The following is a 21,202-nucleotide window of genomic DNA, read 5'->3' as shown; positions in this document are numbered from 1 at the left end:
AGCTAGCAGCCTCAAGCAGCCCAACACTACACTAGCCATGGCTACACTTGCACGCACACTTCATTATGCCACAAAATTTGTAAGTATGTTTGTGCTTTAGTTCCACTTCATCAGCAACGCCACCAAGCTACCCCTGACAGCCTGCTCCACATACATGCATACATATAATTGCCTTACGCCACGCACCCAACTTGCTATTTGCACGCACAAACTGCATGATCCTTAAAAGATCTTGTGCCGTCCCTTTTCCGTTGAATTCATTTGATTCGCTTTCCTGTGCGCGCATCCATTGCTTTGAGATCCTTAAGAAACAGTAGAAGAGGAAACAACAAACACAAGCGCAAGTGAGTTATCGAGCAAGGGACTAACGGCTGCCTCTTGCCTTGTCCTGTCTTTCGAATGCATTGTGTGTCTATTTTGCTGCTCGCCTTCCTATCCTTGCTGTTGCTTCAAGCGCAACACATGTGTGCCAAAGTGAATTATTTAATGATCTTCGTGTTTGCTGCCGTTTTAAGGGTGGGTTCACCCCTGCTGGTTGTTCCTTGCTGGTTGGTTTGAAATTTTCTGTTTTACATTTTGTTTTTTCCCCCACTGACTATTTCTTTCCACTTCATTTGGGTTGTTTGTTATCCTGTCGCATTTTGTTGTGTTCCTCCCCGTCATTCATTTTTGGACGATCACCTTTTCTTTGTTGTCCTTAGAAAGACTGCTTTCGTATTTGCTATTTTTCGAGACCTTCCTACATACCAAATTGCATGAGAAACCGATAAACCTGCCACTATTTATTTGAACCTACACCCTTAGGAATTACATAGAGTAGAAGACCTGTAGTGTAAAGTTTTTTTGTGAGAAAATTCTTTCTTTGCAAACACTTGTCACACAAGTACAAGAATACGGATAAATTCCAAGTAGTTAGTTAATTAGTCTCCCAATAGGAATATCGTACTAATTATCCAAACTCGAGTTTGCAAAATTGTTTTAAGTCAAAATTTTCGTGAAGTATCGCCATCGTCCTCTGCGAGTGGACATGGCAAAAAAGTCTCACATGTGGTGGATTCGAAATCTTTCTCTCCTCTCCACTTTTATTTAGCAAAAACCAAATTGAGCAGCCTCAGAGTCAATAATATTTTTTCAATACAAGAATTGTTTCTTGTTAGATAATCTTAAGAAAAGACCATAGGTTTGCACCATATTTTCCAACCTTTAGCATATCTCAGCGTTCACGCGAGACTTAGGCAGTTGATCGCAGATGCGTTTGACGTGGAATGAAGGATCGGGGTCGTACTGGCAGGGATGAAAAACAATCACAGTTATTAACATATCCAAGTCCGATCAGGTATTTTCTGGGACCAAGAAGGCATTTCAATTTTTTTAGTTCTGCCCGAGAACAAAATTTAATGTCAATAAAGTTACCGCAAAAGAACCAAACTCGAATAAAAGTATTGAGAAATGTTTGAATGGGAACAAAATGACAACAAAAGGTCCGGGAACATTTCCGTAAAAAACAAAATGCCAACAAAGCTCTCGGGAACGTTCTGAAAAATAACAAAACGAGAACAAAAGTGTAAAAAACGCTCTCGAGAAAAACAGAACGAGAACGAAATTTTCGTTAACGTTTCGCATGAGAACGAAAGAATGAATAACGTTTTCAAGACGGGCCAGATAAGAACAAAAGTCTGGGGAAAGGTCTGCTAGAGAACAAAAGTCTGTTGAACGCTCTGCTAGAGAATAAAACGAGAACAAAAGTTATGAGAACTTAACGTTAAAAATGAGAGGGGCATCTGCGAGTGGGGATGAAAAATCTTTTCAGTTAGAACCACGATTATTAACCCGTGTAATCTTCGTTGATTTGACGAACACTGTTGCTCTTTTTCCATTTTTGTTGCCATTGGACTGAAGAGCGAATTGCTCTAAAATATATTAAAAAACTTAAATAATAAGTAGCCTCTGTGTTTTCTTTCTTGTTAAGGTTCATAATACAAAAAATGAGAGATAAAAAGTACTTCGTCGATTCGACGAAAGTTACCTTTAATGTATGCAAAATAACGATACCCTTTATGGGTTAATTCGAAGCCAGAGGAAAGCTGGATCCTTTCTACTTTCAGATCGTGATATTGAACTGTCCATTTATGAAACAATTTTTCTGTTTTTGTGCAAGAAAAAATGGTGTCTTAACTCTGTTAGTGATTTAAATAATTTGCATAATTATCTTTCAGCTATTTTTCGATAATTTTAATATACAAATATTTCAAGCTAATACGCTGCATTAGCACTGTGGTGGGGATTGCAATTCAAACAAGCCCGATATCTTTGCTTATTTTTTTTGATTTGATAGTGGGGCTAGATATCCCATTGGTTTTGCTCCATGGTATTTCAGCCATTCGTGCGAATCGTGTAGATCTCTCTTAATTACTCCGTGTGAAAAGTTTATTGTCCCGGCTTTTGATTTGTCAAGCGATGCTCCGGTCCTAGCCGATTAACCAGCACTATCGTTATGGCTGAAGGAACCCAGTCGAGTAAGATATCTATTGATACAGTCATAGAACTTAACGTACATTTGCAATCTCTGACTACTTTACTACTTTTAGAATTTGATATTTGTGACATCAGTATCATAAGTGATGCTTGGCTATCTGAGGAAATGTAAGCTTTTTGTGCTCCTTAAAACTTCCATCCACTTGGAAGAAGCTAGCAAAGTAAGGTAGTCGGAATGAGAGATTTTATTGATAGTCGCACGGCTGCCAACCTTATTTCACACAGTCTATATTTTTTCTGATTATAGTACATTTTATACATTTCTTTAAATGAAATATTATCATAAGATCGATCTATCTCGGCAGCCAGTTCAAAAACGTCCTATCTTAGAAAACTTTTTAAGACCGCGACACTTCAGAATGTGGTTGAAGAACGCCCTATCTCAGATATAGATCAAAAACGTCCTATCTTAGAAAACTTTTTAAGACCGCGCCTCTTCAGAATGTGGTTGAGACACACTATCTCAATTGCGAAATAAATACATATATACATATATTGAAAATACTTATGTTCAAATAGGGCCGCATTCTGAAATGGGGCGTTCTTCAATCAAATTCTGGAGTAGGGCGCTCTTAAAAAATTGTCTGAGATAGGGCGTTTTTGAACCGAGATAGGTGGATCTTCCACATAGCCGTCGATATGCTTCTACAGTGCACGAATGAAAAGTCTCTAAGCAGCCGTATGCACATAAAGGTGGTCCAAAAAAAAGTAGAATGGGAATTTTTATGCTCTCATCCCCCAGCATTGTTCTATACCGAAAAAAATTTTTAAATCAAAAAATATTTAGAGGTCGCTCAAATCGCTCAAAGTTATCCATGAACATATATATCTTGTAAGGAAAAGAAAACAAATTTTCGTAGAGATGGTATCTAAATCTTGAAAATCAATATTTTTTGATGGGAAAACTCTGTAATATCGAATTGTTTATTTGACCATTTTTTAATATTGACGATTTTTATGGGCATTTTTTTGTGTTGTTGGGTACCTATAAAATAGTTACTATTTATTAAAAAATGTTTAAATAAACAATTCGTTTTTATTATTAGAAGTCTCCTGAAGAGAAACAGAATTTTCCGATCGAAAAATATTGATTTCCAAGAATTCTATGACATCTCTACGAAAAATAATTTGTTCCTTAAAAAATGCAGCGCTTTGAGCGATATTTTTTGGAATGAGTTTCCGTCATCCTTTGTCAAGTTTTGAGTAAAAATTCGTTCAGTAATAATAAGTTTGTGTGTGTCAATGTTATTGTGGCTTGTTAACATTTTTTATTTTTAATATTTTTATTGAGCTTTGTACCACGATTGTTTATTGTTTGTGTATTCATCCAGAGAAAATGGAGGCATGAAAGTGATTAGGATAGTAAGTAGGATCAGCTACCTTCCAAAGATTTCATGAATCTCAATTCTATTGATTTCAAATGATATTTTGGAATCCTTTTGGATGCATTAACTTGGATCTTTATGGCGGAAATTTGGAGTTGACCTTCGTGAATCTTTATGAATTTGTATATCCTAAATCTTTCACTACCTCTTTGGGAATACTTAGCAAACATACATATGTACATGCCTCGACCTTCTAACTCTCCACAAAGGCAATTATGTGCACGCCAACTCAGAATACGTCGAGAATACACATACATACATACATATACATAGTCTAGCTACATTCATTTCAGAAACAATTATCACCCAGCGCGGTCTTTGCTGAAATTTCTCAAAATGCGTTGAGTAAACACCCTTTCAGTATTGAATCTTTTCTTTGCTTTTCGAACTAAAGGTGCAATCAAGTGAAACTTATAGTAGAGAAGGAGCAAATGAATGCAGGCAGGTATAACCTTGCATGCCAAAGATGCCTATGCGCCGCCGCGGCTCGTCGCACACATATACATAAGCATGGTATGTATATGATGGTATGTAAGCACATATTTATTATTTTCTTATTTTTTGGGTGAGGTTAACTGCCAATCTGCGTATTTGTTTGCCTTTTGTCTTCCAAAGTACATGAACGAAGTGTGCGGAACGCATTTGTCGAGCCGCATTCATGCATAGATAGTGGGGGAGAAAGAAGAGTCTCATAGACGGCGTTGAAAGGAGCTCGCCTCTTCTTTTGTTTTTTTTTTTTTTGTTTAGAAGCAGACAAGCTGGTAGGTGGACTGCAAGAGTTGACGTGTTGGTTGGTGGTATGTGCGACGGTTTTGAATTAACAAAAAACAAAAACCTTCAGGCGCGTCGGCGACGACGTCATTCATCCGGCAATAATTCGGCCAGCCACCAACACAACCACCACCATCACCACCTCGACTCGACGCCATGTTGATGTTCTTTGCATTCAGTATTTAGCGCAGTTTGCTTGTGTTGCCGCTTTCCTTTCTACGCTTTTTAATTTTATCAATTCCAAGAAACCACCTACCTACCTACCAAGCTAGCAGCCGTACAACCGACCGACTGACCTGAGTACACCTACACGCGTACCATTACCGCCGCCTCAGCATTTTTTCTACACACAAATACGCCCGCGCTTCAAAGAAGACGGATGCGAACAAAGAATGAATATGGAAAAATTTTAAATGCGTTGCGTTGGGTTGTTGAAAATTGAGACCCACAACAAAAAAAAAACAACGAGGAGCGCATGTTTGGGGAGTTATGTATAGCAGAGCGAGACAACAGCGAGGTCGTTTGCTGACGTTCATTGCTTTTGTTGTTGGCGAAGATGATGGCGGTGGTCGTGCTGATCATCAACACCATTGCCAAGTTTGTGATTGCGAGCCGAGCAGCCAGCAAGCGATTCAAAAAATATGACGACGACGACAAAAGCTGCCGCAACGAAAAAAGTGGTGTGGGTAACGGAGATGAGGTACGGCTAGCAGTTTACAAAAATCCCCACTTCAAGCCAACAAAGAGACACAGTAAGACACACATGTGTACTAAGGCGCGCAGATGAAGACAACCCAACCCAGCCCATGCCTAGCCAAGCCAAACCAAGGCAAACCAAGCCATCGACCAACTCAACCCAACCCAAGTCAGACCGGCTGACATTCAGTCAGTCAGTCAGAAATGATCACTCGTCTTCTGGCCGTGTGGCGGAAGCAGCCGCTGCGGGCGACAAGCGGTGGATGAGGCGCACAAAACGAAAACGTGTTTCAGCAGCGTTGATGGCGCACGAAGCAGCGCGACACTAAAACAGAAACAAAAACAAAAACAGCGACAGGAAAGATTGGGACGGTAATCGGCGCGTCATTGCTTACTATGGATCGAAGGTGGCAGTGCAGCCGATGCTGCGGGGGTTGAAATGGCGGCGGGCATCACGATTTACTATTTTCGCTTTTTTGCTCAAGAAAAAAAGTAAACGTTAAAGCAAACGAGCTGACGAGCGAACAAAGGAAAGAACTCAAATTGGGGTGGAAGATCCGCATTATAGGCGACTTTTGCGCAGTTGTTTATTCACCATTTCGATCTCAGAAAAAGGGTCCCAAAACGCATATGCGCCCAAAAAACTGCGACGCCGCAACAACAATGCAATAAGCAACAATTTCAGCAGGAGCAGCAGGCAGGTAGGAAAGGTGCAATGGCGCGACAGCTGCACCACTACTAGCGGCAGGTAAGTAGCAGGTAGAGTTGAATGGTTGAGCTGAGCTAAGCTAAGCTGAACAGAGCAGAGTAAAGTAGGGTCGGGTCGAGACCGTTGGAATGTTTACTGATCGTGACGAGCGAGGTGAAACTGGCGATAATAGCGGCGGTGGTGGTATTGATGGTGGCGGTAGTGGCAAACACAACAGGAAATTCCATCTGAATACATACAAATGTACATATACATAGTATGTATGTATATATACAAAAACAAATTAACAAAGATTTAGATTTATTTTTGACTGTTTAAACTTCGATGAGATAGCATTTTTTTCGGGTGGCTGGCAATGCATTCGCAACGCCGACATCCATTGTACGCGCGCACGCTCAGCAATGAAAGTAACCCTCGAAATAATTTACTTTTGCATACTTTGTTGCATGCAACAAGCAAAATTTGATGAGGGCAAGCGAAACTCTAGCAGGTAGTTCATGGCTGTTGGTACTTGCATTTTGTAGTTGTATACACCTACATACATACATACGTATATGTATATGTAAATATGTATTCGAGTATGAACTGTCGATCGACACCCCACCCCAACATTCGTGCAACATGTGTTCTCTCGTTCTTGGCAAAGTCTTGAAAACGGGCACGGGAAGTGCGTAATTGAATTTCTTTGTTCACCGGCTTGGTTGGAACTCACCGCCTGCCAGCCAGTCAGCCAACCAGCTTGTCATTCAGCAGAGGGGTCGCAATACCTACATACATACACGTCTATATGTATGTAGTTGCCATGTACTCGTTTGCGGTACATCCTGCGGGTACTTTTCACTTATCGCGTGAGAAAGCCTTCAACAATCTGTGCCTGCGTCCAAATATGAGGGGTCGTAGTGTACTTGTGGGGTTTCGGTTTGCTTGCTTAATTCTTCGGCTGTTGGGTTTCAAATCACATGCAACAATTTCGAAACTCTAAACCTATTTAACAGTGAATTACTTTTGTTGAGTTTAATCGTTGGTAATCGAATAGCAACAGGTTGTAAGCTAGCCATTCGATAGGTTTCTGCCTAAGGGAGCTGATGCAATGGGAGTGGTGAGGATTTGGCTCGATTCTAAATATGTACAAGCATTTGATTATTTAGTTTGTTTAGTTCATCCTGCTAATCTTTTAGGAAAAATATNTGCACAAGCATATGATTATTTAGTTTGTTTAGTTCATCCTGCTAATCTTTTAGGAAAAATATTTACTAGCAAAGTTTATAAGTTTTTTTAGTGTTATTGGGTGTTGTTCCGAGGACAAGAACTTTGCTGCTTCGTGGCGATAGAACCATAGTGTCTGGCACTAGTATTAAATTAGTAGGTCCGTGGGTAAGTTATGTAAAAGAACATCAGGCGACATACCAAGTCGATCACAGCATAGTTTGGAATCGGTACGCCTATCCACGATAAAGTTCATTCGGCTTTGCCTCAAGTGTTTTGGGGACTTTTGTGACGACTTCCTAGTTTGGCGAAGAAATCGCAACCTGTGGAGACTTACCTCGCAAGTTTTCGCGCAACTTACAATCGATATTGTTTAGCCGTCAACCTGCATATGTATTGCCCTAGTTCAACTTGTTCCCCTTTAAATAGGTTATGAAGAGGGTTACGATGATTTACAAGGAGGACTGAAAGGTTTCGTGCAGTGCGGAATAGAGAGGAAAAGTCCCAGAAATAAGCATTCACTTTGTTATAAGTCATCACTTCGTTCCACGCGAGGTACCGCAAACAAAACGTATGACCGAAACTAATTGCCATTTTCGTAGTTTTGTTCCCAAGAACGCTTAAAAATCTAAAGCAAAACGAGAACAAAAATTTCGGGAGTGTTTTCACAAGATCCAAAACGAAATTGAGAATAAAACTGTCGAGAATATTACGAACAAAAACCGGCATAAAAGAACAAAACGCGAACAGTACTTTAAGGAACACTTCTAAGGGAACAAATGGCAACAAAAGGAAAAGTTTGCCGAAGAACAAAACGGCAACTAAAGTCTAAGCAACTTTCTCTCAAAGAACAATTTGGGAACTAAAGTCTCAATAACTTTCTAACAAACACAATTTTTCTTATAGCGTTGAATTAGTATAAAATGTTTGAACATTAAAATTAATCAAAATATAACTGAAAGTTAATTATGCGAATTAAGTCAACGAAAGACTTAAGACACGAACCTTTCTTGCGCAGAAAATTAAAAATTCTTCAATAAATGGACAGTTCACTCTAATGATAAACGATTTGGAAGTTGAATTAACAATCTTTGTTCCCACTGAAACGGGCTTTCATTGCAAAACGATCTCGATATCTACTTTCGTTCTCATTGGAAACATTTTTCCAATTTTTTTGTTTTTGAAAACGTTCCCAAGAGTTTTGTTTGCATTTTTTTTCCTTTTCGGAAACGTTCTCGAACCTTTCATCCTCATTTCGTTCCGGTTCAAACTGCTCTCTATACTTTTCTTCCCGTTTGTTTCTTTTGTCTAGACTCTAGAGCACGCCAGCCTGTTGTACCTTCTGTTGAATTCTTCGATGCTTTGACTGTCGACTACGCAAACCTACGCTTTAACTCATATGAAAGGGAAGATTTTTAGATGTCTTAAAGTAGCATTTTGTGACTTATTATGTTGAAAGCTTCTATGGCTGCGCCCTCGTGTCGGTTGGGCGGGAAAGGAGGTAAAAACCATTGGGATTAAAAAAAGGCCGTCCTCTCAGGCCTTGGTTAAGGTTACCTTTTATCTGGTTGCGTTTGGTGTAGGTGGTGGTACTACGGAGCCCTGCTGGCATGCAACGGTGCGTTAAGGACGGGCGTAACAAGGAGATCATTGACATTATTTGCCATATTTAAAGTGCAATCTGTATTGCATGGCCTATGTATGTAGATCGCACAGGCATGCAAAGGTAAATCGAGGTATAGTAGCTCAGAGTAGCTCCGTTAATCTATAAGTTTTTGGAGTCGCTTATCATGATCTTATGACGTCTACATAAATTAATTGGAAAGATATCATGTTTTTTTGACCGAGCCTATTGAACGAACACGAAACTTACTACCGAGATATGCTTTGGATCTTTAGTGAATGTTAGGAGCTTGTTTAGGGGTTATCCTGAAGTAAAATTATTAGCGAGATATATGTGTGCCTTTGTTTGACCGTGATGGGTCTTATGGATAAGGGATCGTGATTAGCCACCTCTAAAACTTTTAGATCAAGTGAGCTCAGAGGTACGCCACCTCGCTTTCCCTTTATAGCTCTGTGTAATTCATTTTACTCGTCCGTCGTCCCATTGTTTTGAATGGGCGTGAGTAATTCGCGAATTCCAACAGAATTACATAAATAAGCACTTTTTCCCGTGTAAGGTAAATGTGGACTCCTTTAGAACCCATGTGTTATGCGCCTTCAAAAATCTACTAAAAATCAAATCCTTTTCGAATTCACGTCGCCATAAAATATGTACACACTGAAAGATTATTATCTCGCTCTTCATGAAAGTAGGAAACAAACCAATGGGGGAGTATACAATACACCAGACAAAATAATGGAACGAAAAGCAAGAAAGGCGACAGAAAGAAGCAACCCAAAAATGAAAGAGCACGAAATTCCAATATACAAATTCCCTCACTACCCAGGCAAACACACACAGGAATATTGTCAACAAAGAAAAAATTTAAAAATGTTCAAAATACACGAGCAAGGCTTGCATAGATATGCCTCAGACACTGGGTTGGGTAGGTTCGGTTTTACGAGCACACGCAGGCAGCCAAGCAAGACACGCAAGCAGACGAACCAACAGAAATTATGGGGTGGAAATGCGAATGACGCTGACGAGGCGTAGGCAGACAGCGAAAGTCAACGTCGAGCTAGCGTTAGCATTTGGGCAGGCACTGCTTGGATAGTTGGTGCCAAACTACATGAATAAGAGTAGGGCCTAACGAGGCACAGAAGCGAGGAGTCGGAGAAGTGCAACAACCAACATCAATAGGCGGCGAATGGATGATGGAAGAGAAGGGAAAGAGGTTTGAAATTGGCTGGAATGAAAGGGCAAACGGCTGGGTTAGAAATTGGAGTGCTTTGGGGTAATAAGCGCGCTGCCAGAGGTTAAAAAATAGAGAATGGAGGGATGATTGGCTAAACGGCAAACAATTAGAAGACAGCAGCAGTGGAGAAATAGGACACGTTTGAGGTTCACACAAGTGAACGCATACACATGAGTTTGTAAAGGAAGTAAAGGAAAGGAGGGTATTTAAGCTGTTGGACTCGAGTACGGTCAGACCTGCAACGCTACATACGGACACACATGCTCATATAAACTCACATACTTATGGGACGCAAGGTTCGTTAATACATATTGCACGAATATATCTACTTAAGTACACATACAGAAATTGTGGCTAAGCACGCCAGCGGGTGGTACGAGCATGCATGTAGTTCTGCGAAGGACAGCGATAGTTGGGTCAACATTAGGAACGACAATCAAGCGAGTGTTCAAAGCAGAGTAATATGTAGCGTAAGCCAAACGCTGCTACTTTCGAAACAAAATTCGTTTCTTTCGCTAACTTCCAATTTTTTCCACCGCGTCTGCGTAGGGTGAAACGAATTCACAAACGGACGCTTAGTGGGGCAACCCTCTTGGATGTGTATGGCGAAAATTGCATCTGTGTGCATTTTATTTTATCGTCGGCTGCTGCTGTGGATGCCACACTTTTTAATGGCCAGTCGACAGACAGCAGCGGCTTGAATGCATCGCCATTGGGGAGGATTGACAATGGCTTTTTTATGGGTTTGTATGTATGTATGTATGCATGTGGGTTGCAGCTGTCACAGAAAAGCCGTAAAGCAAAGCAGACAGTCAAAAGTAACTTTGCACATGGACATACATATGCACACATAGCCGCATACATCCAAATGCATTACAGTGTTGCGATGTTTGCTGTGGCCAGGGAAGAGAAGGTAGCGACGCAGAAGCAACAAGCTATTTCCGCCAAAGCGTTGGCGTTGGAGTGGTAGAATGTAGTAGAATATCTGTGCCCATACATATGTATTTACAAGAGGGCGAATATGAGACGAAACAGAGGTGGAAAATATGCGCATTGCACGCAACCGGGCTTAACTCCAGGCTATTCTAGATACATACAAACGTGTGTTTTTATGTACTTGTGTATGGCTGGGTTGGCTGGCGCGTTTGAAATGGGCAAACAACCGACAACCGACAGGTAGAATAGCGCGCCACGCAGCACAGCGACTTAGCAGGCGAACAAATTAAGGTGTTAAATAAATTTTGGTATTTCTAAGAACCCAATTTTGTGAAAATTTGTAGCAAACGCGATGTTAAAAAGTACGAGGCTTGCTGCTGCGTTGTGGTGTTCGCTGTGGCCTTGAATACTGAAACTGGGACAAAATTATTTTGCAGCTGAGAAAGATGTGCGAGTGAGTGCGTGTGTATGCGAATGTTTAAAAGGCAACTTAGGGATACAGTGTGAAGCCTGTTTAAGTAATTCAAGTTCAGAAATTCATAGTATGTGCATATGGCTATGTGTGTAAATACATACATACATATGTACATTAGGATGCGCCTTATATTTCCACTTTGACCCACAATGCAAGGCTCGCCTTCGTTAGGATCATTTCGTCATAAAAATAGGTTCATCAAATAACTTTTCCAGTAAGTAATTGCCGCGAGAGCGTAAAAGAAAAATAAAGAGTAAAATTGAAAGCAGGAGAAAATTTTCAGAAAAAGTTATTGAACGCAAAACTATTAAAAATTTGCAATTTCAGCCATTTTGACAGTAAGTTTTGGCGCGCAATTTTCTTTTGAATTGGGAATAGTTTCCATCGTCATAAAAATAAAAAAATATACAATAGATTGAAATTTTTCATCCATATTTTCATTTCACTAATTATGTTTCATCAAATCATCCTCTTAAACAGTTTGCTTGCATTTGAATTTGTAACATAACCTTACTTTTTGACTCCTGCAAATTCCTGCTAGTAAAATTTTTACTTGCAAGAATATGCAGCTCTCTCGGGTTGTTACGCTCTGGAATTCGCTCTCTCTTGCAAATATTTTGGGTTATTGAATGAATTTACAGTAAAAACTTGCAAGTACTAGTAACAATTCGTACTAATTTTTTGATATTGAATGGACCTAATGTGCTCTGCAAACAATTTTCAAAAAAACCGTCTAATTGTCATTAAAATTTCACACTTTTTATTCAGATTTTTTTTTTGGATATGCTGTTTTATAGCTCATTTAATTTTATAATGGCCCATGTAAAAATTCTATTTTTATATGGAAAAAAATTTGACAAAACAGAATCTCTAAAATCAACGGTATTTTGTAGCGACTTCAAACTTGCACCTTACTGTACTAGAATTGAATGGGATATAAAACTTTATTATAAAAGTTCTGAATAAAAAGCGTGATATTTTGATGAAAATTTAAAATTTTTTCTTAATTGTTACAAAGACAGAAACTTTGAGTTTTAGTGATTTTGTTGTAGTATGAACTGTATTTTAATTAAAAATTATTAAAATTTAAATAAAACCTAATATTTTCAAAGTATGAAACAAATTTGCGGTACGATTTTGACTGACGCTCACTGTATGTAACATTACGGTTATTGAGGCAGGAATCTATTTAGGGGGTCTTGCTTTGCTTTAAAACAAAATGTCTCCAAACAGGACGCACATTAATGTACCTACATGTACATATGTATGTATGCAATTTATAAAACTTACGAACACGGAAACCAGGGCTCGAATCGTAACATCCGTTCACGGATCGAAAACGATACGAAAGAAAATTACGTGATACGTCAGGCAGTATAAACTAAATGGGACAAAGAGTACGTTCACGTATGTCATAATCCGAAAAATGTGTTTTTACGTGACGAGTAGTACGATATCGTATGTGACGATTCGAGCCCAGGTTTTTATCTGGAGCTCATTTGATTAAGCACTTTCGTAAAATGAGTTGCAAAGCTGAAATTTATCTATACGTACATAATTTACATAGGTATTTAAAAACAGTATGTAGTAAACAACGGGCTGGGTTCCGATTACTGTCGGTTAGTTTGGGACTGGTACAAGTAAATGAAGGGGGATGTCCAACTTGAAAGAACAAAAACTTAAAAATTCAATAGCCAATTCAGTCTCATGAAAATAGTTAAAAAATCAGTACAGATACCGCGGAAAGAGAAAAGAGAATACTGTTAATTGAGGGTTCGTGGACCGGAAGCCGCTGGTATTTTGCCAGCGAAATTAAAGATTTGAAGAGGCTTCTCTGAGGATCCCTTTAGTCGAAGGAGAGGGCTGTTCATTTCTAGTCATTTTAGCTTTTGCTCTTTCAAGTTGAAAAGGTGAGAGGTGCCATGCCCCAAAGTGCAAAACTGGCGTTGATTTTTTGAAATTTCGTAGCTAACGGCCTCTGGCATTTTATTTTATAAGAAATGCATGCTTATATGGAAAAGTGCAAAAATCCGTCACCAAAAAAATCTCAAAAATCAAATTGAACTTCATTTGACTAAAATTGAATGGACTAAGATTTGAAACGTTTTATGAACTTTATTTGAAATGTGAAATTTTGATTTACATGTCGTTGGCTGAGTGGAAGATCGACCTATCTCGGCAGGCAGTTGGAAAACGCCCTATCTCAGAAAATTTTTCAACAATGCCCTATTTCAGAATTTTATTGAAAAACACCCTATCTCAGCGCATTTTCAATATGTATATTTTCTTTTGAGACAGGGCGTTTTTGAACCGAATTATGAATTGTACCTATTGTATTAGAATAAGGTGATCACTTTCATTTGTCGCCTAGTGTATGTAGATTTGTAAATTTAGTAAATTAATATTCTGATATTCAAAACCTAAAGCACTTAATCTCGGCATGTCTTTTTAAATTATAAAATACGAAAAAAAACATTCATGAATGCATTGCTTCAGGTTTTAAATTTATTTGTACTTTAAGAAGCCTTTGAAAACACAAGATTTTTTATTTATCCTTTCAGCAGAACGGAACAATTTATAATCAGCGCAGAATAAAAAACAAAACAAAAACACATTGTGTTTTGCATTTTTTAAATAATCTTAAAATTAAACGTAACTGTGATCCATATAAGCATATACGTACATATGTACATACCTCTACGATAAATAAAATCTGCAATAATCCTTTACTCGGTTAAAAATCTCACGCCTGCGTCATTTTAAAGCAATGACGCGAAANTTTTTGCATTTTTTAAATAATCTTAAAATTAAACGTAACTGTGATCCATATAAGCATATACGTACATATGTACTACATACCTCTACGATAAATAAAATCTGCAATAATCCTTTACTCGGTTAAAAATCTCACGCCTGCGTCATTTTAAAGCAATGACGCGAAATAGAGGGTGGGTGGTGGGGTCAGTCACCAAGCGCACTACCGTTAGTTTATTTTGATATTTATTCTGTTTATTGCATGCAATTTAGCATTTCTAATTTCACTTTTATAACTCACAGTCAGTAGATCAAAAATGCACAATTCTTAGTTTTTTTTTTTTTTAATCCATATGCAATCTCGGATATTATTCTTGCTAATCCATACACTATTAGTTAAATTATGGACTTAGTATGTTTGTAATTTTAACTTTATTCACTGTACGAGCAGCCGCTAAAGTTTGTTTCAAAATAATAAAATATGTATGTAAGTTAAGAAGCGCACAAAGCACATGCGAATTATTTTTGCCGCTTCACAAAAACACAACAACCGCTCACTTCAATAAATTCCGACGAACTGTGCAGGCGGTAGCGTGAGGCTGAGCGCCTACCCCGGCGCAGTTGGCGTTCGAAAAGCAGAGAAACAGCGACTGAGTGCACACACCGCCATACAGAAATAACACAAGCCCACAAACAGCCAACAAACCACACACACACAGCGGCCAACGGCGACGGCAGTAGCAGCAGCAGCAATCAAGCCAGCAGTGACCGGAGGCAAGTATGTATACACATTAAGAACCGAAGTGCGCGCCAACGCCACCACCAACAACCCAGCAGGCTAGCGCTGACGTCGCCAGCCACCTTACGCCAAACGATCGTACAAAGCGAAATCGGAAGAAAAACAACAAAATTGCGAGAGAATAAGCAGTAATAGTAGCGCTGCTGCTGGGTTATGCGATGTGATGGGAGCGACGCGGACAGTGTGTACGGCTATGTGTGTACCACCTATGTATTTACCTACCTACCTAATTTTTGTATGTTAACCGACGACAACAACAATAATAACGTTAGCGGCTTCAACTTCAACCCACCCGCCTAAAGCGCAAAAAAAATAAACGAAAATGTAAAAGAAGAAGAATCAGTCAACGGTCGACGCTGCACAGTGGGACGAAATTGAAATGTTTGGAAAGAATAGGCTTATGCTGAGGTACGAGTACGTATGTGTATAGCAAAAGCCCACCAGAAAAATTTGCGCCTTATATAAGCTTTATTTAATATGATCAGGCATGGGCAGAGAGTTAGCAGGTGCTAAAAGAGCGTAAGGAGAGCGCAGCGATGAGAACACCACAGCGTGCAAAATGAATTAGGCACACNCGCTGCACAGTGGGACGAAATTGAAATGTTTGGAAAGAATAGGCTTATGCTGAGGTACGAGTACGTATGTGTATAGCAAAAGCCCACCAGAAAAATTTGCGCCTTATATAAGCNCGCTGCACAGTGGGACGAAATTGAAATGTTTGGAAAGAATAGGCTTATGCTGAGGTACGAGTACGTATGTATATAGTAAAAGCCCACCAGAAAAATTTGCGCCTTATATAAGCCTTATTTAATATGATCGTAAGCCTTATCATTTAATGCATGAACCCTTATTTAACATCTGATTTCGCCGTATTGATGTCAGGTTTAACTCTCTCTCTCTCTCTCTCTCAGAAAGAATACAAATAAATGAAAATCAAGGCGAATCTATACAAGGTGGTGTTACTGGCGAATTTAGATTTTCGCCGCGGTTATTCTGAATGTCAAAATGATGTGTTTGTTGTAAAATTAATTCGCCTTGTTTACTACAAACACACAATTTTGACATTCAGAAGGACCGCGGCGAAAATATTAATTCGCCAGTAACACCACCTTGTATAAATTCGCCTTGATAAAAGTCTTAAATTTTTGCGGTCCGTTTGATGAAAATTGAACCCGGAAAGTCTTGGCAGCAACCAATTGTATCAAGCATCTTTGCACACTCAGCTACAGCNGAGGACCGCGGCGATAATATTAATTCGCCAGTAACACCACCTTGTATAAATTCGCCTGGATAAAAGTCTTAAATTTTTGTGGTCCGTCTGATGAAAATTGAACCCGCAAAGTCTTGCCAGCAACCAATTGTATCAAGATACGCCTCCGCCTTTGTGCAGAAAAAATTGTGCGCCCAGAAATGCAAGGAAAGCTTAATGTCGANGTACATGTACATATGTATGTAAGTGTGCTATCAAATGTTTAGTTTGAATCAACACCACATTTCGCTGTGTTGATGGCATCAGTTCGTAAGGTTTGCTCTCTATCTCTCTGAGGGACACCCTTATGACCACGTTGTGATAGACGGAAGGCATGCTTCCGCCTCTGTGCAGAAAAAATTGTGCGCCCAGAAATGCAAGGAAAGCTTAATGTCGAAAAGCTGAAATCACAACAGACGGCCAATTTACTCGCCATTCGACTCACACACCTGCTCCCTGAGAGCACTCTTCAACAATCCGACATAAGCGAGCAGTGGAACCACATTTCCCGATCATTAAGTACCGCCGCCGAAGAAGTAGTTGGATTTCAACGAGCCCGAAAGAGCAACTGGTACGATGGGGAATGCCAAGAAGCCGCAGACAAAAAAGACCCCGCCTATAGCGCCACGCTGCGATCGATGTGTTAGTGACCGATATCCAGAATGTACTTAAATTATGGAGGGAACACTTTTTTTCCACCCTTCTGAATAGTAGCAGCGCTGAAATTAGTGGAGAAGACGAACCCGAGCCCCCAGTCGATGATGATGGAGTCGATGTTCCCCCAACTGACTATGACGAGGTACGAATAGCGATAGCGCGCTTGAAAAACAACAAAGCTGCTGGAGCTGACAGCCTGCCAGCTGAGCTATTAAAGCACGGTGGCGAGGAGTTGATAAGGTGGATGCATCAACTCTTATGCAGAATATGGTCAGATTAACGCATGCCCGACCACTGAAATTTAAGTGTGCTCTGCCCAATCCACAAGGAAGGCGATCCCGCCATTCGAGCCAACTACCCCGGAATCAGCCTTCTAAGCATAGGTTACAAGGTCTTATCGAGCTCACCTTTAACGAACTGATCAGACCTTATCAGTGTGGCTTTAGGCCTGGCAAATCCACTATAGATCAGGTATTCACAATACGCCAAATCTTAGAAGAGGATCCGCGAGAATAGGATCGACACACACCATCTATTTGTCGATTTCAAAGCCGCTTTCGACAGCATGAAGAGAAGTTGTCTTTATGCCGAAATATCTGAATTTGGTATCCCCGCGAAACTAATACGCGTGTGTAAAATGACGTTGAGCAATACCACCAGCTCCGTCTGAATAGGGAAGTACCTCTCCCAGCCGTTTGATACCAAGCGAGGTTTCAGACAAGGTGACTCCCTCTCGTGTGATTTCTTTAATCTGTCGATATTATCGGTAAAAACAAGGGCTACGTCTATTCTGCCTTCTCGGGATTGGACACAGAAGCAAAGCGAATGGATCTGGTGGTGAACGAGGACAAAACGAAGTATCTCCTGTCATCACACAAACAGTCAGAGAATACGCGTCTTGGCACCCACGTCACTGTTGACAGTTACAAGTTTGAAAAAGTATACGACTTCGTTTATTTGGGTACCAGCATTGGTGTTCATGCCTTGAAATCCGACGGAGAATAACTCTTGCCAAAAAGTGCTACTTTGGACTGAGTAGGCAATTGAGAAGTAAAGTTCTCTCTCCTCGTACAAAGATCACAATCTATAAGTCACTAATCATGCCTGTGCTGGTGTATAGCGCGGAGGCATGGACAATAAAAACATCTGTGGAAGCGGCTCTTGGAGTTTTCGAGAGAAAGATTCTGCGAAAGATTTACCGGCCTTTAATGATGAGCTGTATGAGCTTTACAACGATGTAGACATAGTGCAGCGAATTAAAATTCAGCGGCTCAGCTGGCTTGGCCATGTCATTCTAATGGACAGAAACGCTCCTGCTCAGAAAGTATTCAACGCGGGCCGCGATGCTGGTAACAGAGGAAGAGGAATGCCTCCTCTGCGTTGGATATACCAGGTGGAGGAGGACTTCACTGGGCATTTCCAATAGGCGTCAATTAGAACAGAAGAGAAATGACTGGCGTGCTGTTGTGTTCTGTTCGCTTAGGCGATTACAGCGCCAAATAATATGAAGAAGAAAATCGCTTACCCGGTTACAGCGCCATTAAAGAAGAAGGAGAATAATAATATTTACAACAATCTCTTAACAATAAATAATACTGTTATAGAATTTTAGGAATTTGGCGTGGCATCGCCCACTTTATGATTACAAAGGTGTATCTCAGTAACCGCTTTATCGATTTCTACCAAACTTGGTGCAATGATTTCATTAAGTCAGCATATTATCGAAAACATTTGAAATCGGGGAAACACCCCTGCTTAGCATGCAAAGGTACCTGCACCGGGTATAAACAATTCGGTTTCGCCCGAACTTATACTTCTTTATTTGTTGGTTAGTGTAATGGTGTATTTGGTATTTTGGTAATAGAAATGGAAGTCATTGTAAAAGATAACAGCAAATTCCAAAAAAGGAATCTCAGCTGAAGGCAATTTTTGGAAATCAGCTGATAGTGTTTTTCCAGGGACCGTAGCAGTTACAACTTTTATTAAAAAATTACTCTTTAACAATTATTTTTTTACTTTTATTTAATTACTCTTTAAATAGCCGTTATTTCTGATTTTTATTTTATAAATCGAAAATAACAATTATTTTTGATTTTTATTTAAATAATCTGCAAATAACAGTTATCTTTGCCTTTTAAATTATATGTCTTAAATAACAGTTATCGAAGACTTTTATTTATAAAAGTCATAAATAAAAATCAGTCACTGATCTTTATTTTTTCAATCATACTTATAAAAGTCATTTGAATAAGTCGTAGTAAACTTTTGTTTTCCAACACCTTCGGTCACTGATTTATATTAATGACTTTTAAAAGTAAAAACTTTTTACTTAGGAAGCTGTACGATGTTTAAAAAGGTAACTCGGAAACTTCAGATTTTAATTATCGTTTATCCAAAAAAAAATTAAAATCTTCAAGAATTTTAGACTGCAGACCTTTTTAGTGCATTTCACGTCTGCACCACTGTGCGGCGCCGTCACCAGGAGCTGAGTGGGTGAGTAGCAGCAAGAAGAGAGGTTTAGTCAACATGTGAGGGCAGGTCATATGTACATATTTACACGCCATATGCTATACGCACATTTTTATGTATGGTTGCGTGTGTATGTGCTTAAATATGTATACACAAACATAATTATATATGTATGTATGTACATCCATGCATATGGATTTGTGCAAGGAAACGTGTACATTAAGGTGGTCTGAAAAACCGAATTTTAGAATTTTTTATGTAAATGGGAAAAATATGTTGCATTATGCTCTAAACCAGTGATTGGCAGGCCATAACTCACTGACCGTTCTCTAAGCATATTTGTGTTTCACAAATATGTACATTGTAAATAGGCTATTCAGAAGTTAAGTCCTCTCTCGATGTACGAAAACCTTATTCTATCTACCACATAGTGCCGCGAATTAAAATACACCGGCTCCGCTGGCTTGGCCATGTCGTTCGAATGGACTCCGACGCTGCAGCTCTAAAAAGTATTCAACTCGGAACCCGCTGGTGGTAGCAGAATAAGAAGGAGGCCCCCACTGCCATGGAAAGGCCAAGTGCAGAAGGACTTTCCCTCACTTAGCATTTGCGATTGGCGTCAGTTGGTACAGAAGAGTAACGACTGGCATGCTTTGTTGAAATCGGCCAAAATCGCTTAGGCGGTTACAGTATCATATGTATATCGGCACTAAATATATAGTATGGAAAGGGCGTATCTCACTTCGTCGCTGAAATGCAAAAAAGCCACAACTAACTGAAATTTTTTATTGCATAAAACAATGTGGGGACTTATAATTCGATGAAATGCATCATTATCAATTAAAAAATTAATTTGGGTATTTTGGCTAGTTATGGCTATTGCATACTATACTAACGCCCAAGTTAATCAAACTTTTTTTTTCTTATCTTATGTATGTATATCGATCGAAAATTGAATTGTCTACAAAAAGTGTCCTTATATTAAATTATAGTTTCCTAGATAATTGCGACTTTAGTACAAAAAAAAATAGGTATTGTACATGAATATATTTGTGTGAGAGAAATTATTTATTGGTTGCTCATTTTGCAGTAAAATTATTTGCGATTAATAGTTTCGGAGATAATTGCGATTTTTAATATCGGTATTGAGCTTTGTACCACAAAGTCTAAGCGGAAGAAGTTATAGCAGCTATTTCGGAGATCACCACTTCTCCTCATCAGACTTATTCTTCTAGACTTCAGCAAGAATCGAACCCGCATCATCGATGTGCAAAGTCAGAAGCTTTAACCACTGAGCTATGCACACCCCGCACTTTTGTTGCGATTTTTGTTAGAAAGACGGTATTTCTTTTCGGCAAACCCTAGTGTACATACGTACATATGAATGTACAATATGAGTATGTATGAATTTATGTAAGACGATGTGGACAAGTAGGGTGGGTTAACTGCATGGTCAACTGGCTGACTCTTGGCTGCTACACAAGCGCTAACTGCCTGCTGGTATGCCGGTGTATTTTTTGCCCCATCAACACTTTTATTGTTTTTGTTATTGTTGTGTTGTGGCATTGTACCATCAAAGGCAGAAGCAAAAGCAGCGCTACCAAGTAGATCAGCAATCGGGCACAAAATCACCGAACAAATGCGCTGGGGTGAGGAGCAACTGGGCATAGAGTACAGGTCAATTTGGTATACATACGTTTGTG

The 21,202-nt window shown here is 39.5% G+C and overlaps 1 protein-coding gene across 7 annotated transcripts in view; it reads right to left on the bottom strand.

Moving 5' to 3' along the window:
- chn (zinc finger transcriptional factor charlatan) overlaps window positions 1-21,202 on the bottom strand; it is a 61,438-nt gene that overhangs the window by 27,527 nt on the left and 12,709 nt on the right. The window contains exon 1 of one of the 7 annotated variants that reach the window (XM_017618600.1): window positions 14,431-14,995. The exons of 1 other annotated variant lie outside the window; for it this stretch is intronic. The gene's annotated coding sequence lies outside the window, so the exon portion shown is untranslated. Of the gene's footprint in view, window positions 1-14,254; window positions 14,327-14,430; window positions 14,996-21,202 lie in introns of those variants that run through there. 5 more of the 7 variants (XM_017618598.1, XM_017618605.1, XM_017618607.1 and 2 more) reach the window with 5 other exon arrangements.

This window comes from Rhagoletis zephyria, unplaced genomic scaffold (genome assembly GCF_001687245.7).
Source record: "Rhagoletis zephyria isolate East Lansing unplaced genomic scaffold, Rhagoletis_zephyria_1.1 Rzeph_scaffold_01667, whole genome shotgun sequence".
Taxonomy (NCBI): Eukaryota; Metazoa; Arthropoda; class Insecta; order Diptera; family Tephritidae; genus Rhagoletis; species Rhagoletis zephyria.
This window is presented reverse-complemented; position numbering and strand designations above follow the sequence as displayed.